Here is a 5863-nt window from a genome sequence, read left to right on the forward strand (position 1 = left end):
TATATACATATTTAGTATTTAGTAATAATATATTTGGATATATAAATATACATAACATCAAAATATAAATATTATATATATAGGTAATTAAAGGACCGGACCTATATCGAATTTGAGCCTAATAAAACTCAAGCTTGGCTCTTATTTAATTTGGGGCAAATTTTTAGGCTCAAGCTCAGACCGGTTCATTAAATGGTCGGGCTCATCGGACTTTTTGTCGGCTCGAGCTGGCCCAGCCCTATTGACAGTCCTAATCCTAGCCTATTAATCCTGTCACGAGTCCATCACATTGGACCACCAAAATTATTTGCTAAAGTACACGCAGTCACGGTTTGATATATCAATCAGGAACCCCATTCATGCAGGTCCAAAACTGAACTCCAAGCCAAGGCATTTTGTCCCCACTAATATGTGAGAGTAGTTTGACACATGACATGTGATAGCTAGGCCTCGAGGCAACTTCCTTCCTTGGCATATGCCTCACGTACAAACTTTGGTTGAAACTCGAAGAATCACAAGTTTGATATTCTTGCGACCCCTGAGGGTCATCTGCAATCTCTCACGGCATCCAATAGTGTGTGTGTATGATGTAGAATGAAAGTAAACACTAGAACAATAATAATGTAGCCACGTAAATTTTTTTTTAAAAAAATTTTACAAGAGCTGTGTTTCACAATCAGTTCGATCGGCTAGTTTCAAATTCGACCGATTTAAATCGTCAGTTATCTGGCGCGATTGCTCTGACAACTGGAATGAATCTGTTCTTGATTGGCCTTTGCTGTTCTTCATCATGATTGGGCTACGAATGCGTGGCCTGGGAGGATGCCTTGGCCTTGGAGCAGTCATGGCAAAAATTCAAGAAAGGGAGACAAATTCGGAGAACGGAAACTGACATGTCCAGCCCCCCAGCAGCTTGGAATTGCTTTTAGTCGAATGAGATTTTCCAACAACCCGGCGGTCATTTCAGGTCCATGTTTTTTTATGCATTTTGTTCTTCTTTGGCAAAATACCAGCACTGATAAAATATTAGACAATCAAATCCAACACAAAAATACAAGATAGGAGATATATATATATATATATATATATATAATTATTGATAAAGGAGTAATTTAGCAAGGGACAATGCAAATCATTAGTTGTACTTGAAATACTACTACAAAAAAATTTCTGGACTTTTGAAGAGATTCAATTCTTCAAGATCTTCTTTCTTTATTTTTTCTCTATTCGGTAGACTTAATTTTCCTTGAGATCTAATAGTTTAGAAACTGCGTCATGCATTTGCTTATTGCTAACTGTTTACTACTTAGCACTTACTCTTCTTTCATTTTTTTTTTGGGTCACAAATTAGCCCCTTAGTTACGTAGCAACATCTTTAACATCATCAACTATAAGGTCAAAGTAAAAATCACTACAAAAATAAATAAAAATTAAGTAGCAATAAAAATCAGTTTCAAGAAAGAGATAAAGAAAAAAGTAAAATTTTTAGTATCTAAGTTCACAAAAACCATTATAATGCTGCAAACAGAAGATAAATTAATTTTTTTTGCATTTTCTATGGAAAAATACACTAAAGAATTTTGACAAAGTTCGACTCTTATGTGCCCGCTAATCTACCCTTTTGGTAAACACCTCACCTGGTGGCAGAGATAAGACCACATGAGATTGAATCTTGACACAATATAGTTTTATAAAGTATGGACTACTACAATACATACATTTTCCATGAAAAATGATAGAAAATATTGCAATACATACATAAGTAAATTTATTGATAAATATATATTTTGTTAAATGTGAGTAACTAAACAATCATTCGATAATAATCAACTACCAATTGTGCAGCCACCGTTTAACAATCTTCACTGCTAAATTATTGAAAAGTTTTTCTCAATAGTTGCAATTGCAACAAATAATATGAAAGCTAAAGGGGGATAGACAAATGGAAATATATTATCTTTTTTTGGTTTTTATTTTGAAATATTTCATGAACTCTTAAAATATTTTAAAATAAAAATTTTCAAGTATTTTATCAACTGCCTACCATTTGGGCTCTTCGTTTAAAGTCTATTCATAACTTTCTAAAAAATAAAAATTCATAAATGAAAAAGTAAAATTTGTAAAATTTTCATTCCGCATATTCTTATTTTTTTTGTCAACTAACTATATGTAAAAAAGTCTAAATCCTAATTAATTTCTTAATTATTCATCACACACTATTACAACAAAACAAGGTGATATTTTTTTGGTAAAACCCTGTACATGGGTATAGGATATCAGTCCAAAATGTTTGGAAAAATAAATAGAATACAAGAGGGACTAAAACCTACATTCCTGTACATGAGAAAAGGTTTAAGATGGAGTACTACCCCTTTGTATTGAAAACTGTAATAGTAGCAAAGTCAGCAATCTCTAACCTAAGAATAGTTTTAAGTTTTGTAAGATTCATAGGATAAATATGTTCATCCTGAAAATTCAATAATGCTAAGTAACTCGCAGCACTATTAGCTTCATTGTAAATATGTTGAATAAAAGTTTGTAAAGATTCAATCAAGCTAGAACATGACAAACAACATTGGAAAGAGGTCATTTAACAATGTCCAACTTGGTCACCATCGGAATAAGAGCATCAAAATCAAACTCCACTTGTATGTCAGAAAACCCATAAGAAATGAAATCCCACCACTTGCAAGGATGATTTAGGGGGTGGGAAGGGGCAGCCCTCCTTCCCCTAATTTTTTTTTGAAATTTTTATTTTGTGATGTCTATTTTTAGAGAAAAGGTTAGGTATGTCATTTAGCATGTGAATCCATTAAAATAGCTTTTCAAAATATGAAATAATTGATACATTAATTAAGTAGGTTGTTTCTCATCCATATTAACAAATGCCCATGGTAATCTATTAGAAAATCCCATTTTATAATTCTTGCCCCCTCAAATATTTTTCATGTTTATCCTTTATTCATCTTCTCTCTACCATTCCAAGTTTTTTGAATTATCTATTCTATGAGATAAATTACGTAAATCGGTAAATAAGGAAGGTAGAATTTGTAAACAATCAAGGAAATAAGAATTTGGATAATAAATAAGGTAAATCTTTTAAAAGTATTAAGAATTTTTTTCTAACACGAGTAAGTTACACCTATCTTACTATATAAATACACACAATCACAATAATTGCACTCTTCGCATTTAGAGATTTTCATGAATTAACCACACTTTTCTTTAAAGAAAAAACTAACACCTTGCCAAACTAAAATTTTAATATTAGAAAAATGTATAATAAATAGAAAAATTAAGGTGTGAGATATGAGTTGGCAAAAGAACAAATTTCACTTCAATGTTGCATCATTTAGAATCTAACTTTTCACCTAAAGTTTATCTTTTCTCTTGGAACATTTTCAATTGATCATTTTTTTCTCTTTATTCTGTAGTTTTGGATAATCTTTGTTGAAAAGATTCTTTTCATGTAAATCAATTTAATATACGTTAAAAGATGGTTCAAATACAAAGTTACATCATTATTAGTCTTCTAAGTTGCACTATTATTAATCTTCTAATTTAAAAGAACTTAAAGAGCTCGAGTGTTCATGGGAGACTCTCAGACTCCAAACCTTAGAAAAGAAGAGTTTAAGAATTGAACCACGAATCTCATAACCAGTGTTTAATGTACTTCTCTCTTAATATTGTATTACCTAACAAAACTAATAAAATTTTAGCTTAAAATTGGGCAGGCTCGCAATATCATATATTTGGTGTTTGCCCCCTACTCCCAAATAAAAATTCTGATTCTATCACTTGAAGGTTAGAAAACTTATGAGAAAGATATAAAGATAAACCAAACAAAGGTGCTCATTCTTTAACTAAGACCACAACAAAGTCATAAAATTCCTTATAAAATGCAAAAACTAAATTGGTAATGAAGTATACATCCAATAGCTGGTGAAGAGGAATAAATGAATGCATCCATATTAAGCTTATACATATCGGTTTGAACCAAAATACTACTTTGCATTTAACCCTTGGAGATGACCAAAATAAGGTGATATTTAAATAAAACAAAAAAAGTGTTATAAAAGTTCTATGAATGTATCACTAACTAGTCAAATAAATCAATAAAGCTTCAATTTTGAATAGAAATAACCTTAGAGTTCAAAAGTACGAGATAAATAAAGCTTCAAGTTTGAATGGAAATAGTTTTAGAGTTCGAAAGTATGAAATTAGTTTTGGATTTGGTTAGGAATTGATATTAGTTGTACTATCTTTGAAAATAAAAAAAAATGAAACTAGTTTGGAGTTCAATTTAATTTGGAGTAACGTTTTAATTAGTTCAAAGAATATATATCATGTATTACCTTTTTATTTGTTTAAACAAGATATGTTGGCTCCTTTTTTGCATAAATAGTTTTATGAAAAAAAATCTTTTATAATACATAATTGTGTATACCATAAGTGATAGATTTAATACACTATTTTCGAGTATTGACTTCTAAAACCTTACTCCTTGCAGCCTGAGTTCCATAGTTATGAGGAGTTTGTTCGTAGACACTTGATGTGCCTCCTCATTATTGGATCGATTAGCATGCCTATTACTTGACGACAAGGTGACAAGAGGAAAACAGATGGGGTTGAATCATCAATACAATGTTCAAATAGAGTGCCACCTAACTACTTCCCGGTCTATCACATGCTTACAGAGGGATGAAATAATTTTAGAAAAGTCAATTCCTACTATCTGGCGATATTTTGGGTTTGCTCTTGCCTGAATATGTTGATGACATGGTAAGAGAATTCCTCAATAAAACTGTTCATTAAATGTTTATTTGACATAATTCTTTGATAGGACAGTGGTTGGACCCTTGCTTGGTGGAGCCAAATATCATTAGCTCATCTTTATTCACTAGTTCAATATGCACAATGTAATTGGTTCTATAAGTTCCAAGGACATGGTTTGAGGATGTGCTCCGCCAATGCATAGGGCTGTGGCATAAGGTCACCTAGAAATGCACTCAGTTGTATCGCCTATGGTTGATTTTCAGTCATAATTTTAATATGGTATGTAAAAGTTATATGTTTTGGTTACTCATGTGTAACTCGTTGGATCTAATTCATACATCAACCGCTAATTAACTCTTCCATAAATTGTCATAGGAAAGGCGACCACGGGAGCTAGAGAGGCTAGTAGGAAAAAATCCCTATCGCCCCACAATGAAATCAGGAAGCTGACACACTGTTTCTCAACCATAAGAGGTCAATGAACAAGAAGATGATTTGCCAGTAGATACTCCAACTAATGTGCCTCAGAGGAGCACTAGATTGAACAAGGATAAGAAAAAGAGGAGCAAGAAAAGTTTAAGGGAAGTACTTATTGGGGGTGGAGCTGGTCTAGATAGCTGCGGAAGCTTAATCAGGTTTGTTAGGTTGCAACCATCTAAAATAAGGGGTCAGGATTAGCTGTATCACAACCATAATGTATGGGAGAATGTTTTATGATTGCTTATAGATGGTAGTAAAATGAATAGTATAAAATGGGTTATGTGTAGTTCAATTACAACGCTGCCAATTTGTGATCATTCTAGCCTGATTTACGTTTCTCCCTAATTGTAATTAGCTTAACTTTAATTAGCTAAATTTCAGATTGGCTCAACTTAAATGCATAGTTGCTCACATTAACCAAATTTAATCATGTCATGTACATTTTCTAACTAGGCCTATACACTAGACCACTTTAGATAAAAGTTAACAGATCTTACTAATTATAAACCCTCACATTTGGACTCTTGCCTTTTGTTTACGATCATTTCCTAGTACTCAGCCTGCATCAAATGCAATGCAACAGGCCCAGCTACTGATAACCCACCAA

At 32.3% G+C, this 5863-nt stretch overlaps 1 long non-coding RNA gene across 2 annotated transcripts; it reads left to right on the plus strand.

The window, feature by feature from the left end:
* Positions 1-512: 512 nt before the first annotated feature.
* On the plus strand, positions 513-5653 carry LOC113738446 (uncharacterized). 2 transcript variants are annotated; one of them, XR_003460148.2, is made up of 3 exons: positions 513-967; positions 4511-5055; positions 5152-5653. It is a non-coding gene; the product is annotated as an uncharacterized lncRNA (long non-coding RNA). The 2 variants fall into 2 exon arrangements; XR_003460149.2 differs by having other exon boundaries at positions 4511-4782.
* The last annotated feature ends 210 nt before the right edge of the window (positions 5654-5863 follow it).

This window comes from Coffea arabica, chromosome 4c (assembly GCF_036785885.1).
Source record: "Coffea arabica cultivar ET-39 chromosome 4c, Coffea Arabica ET-39 HiFi, whole genome shotgun sequence".
Lineage (NCBI taxonomy): Eukaryota > Viridiplantae > Streptophyta > Magnoliopsida > Gentianales > Rubiaceae > Coffea > Coffea arabica.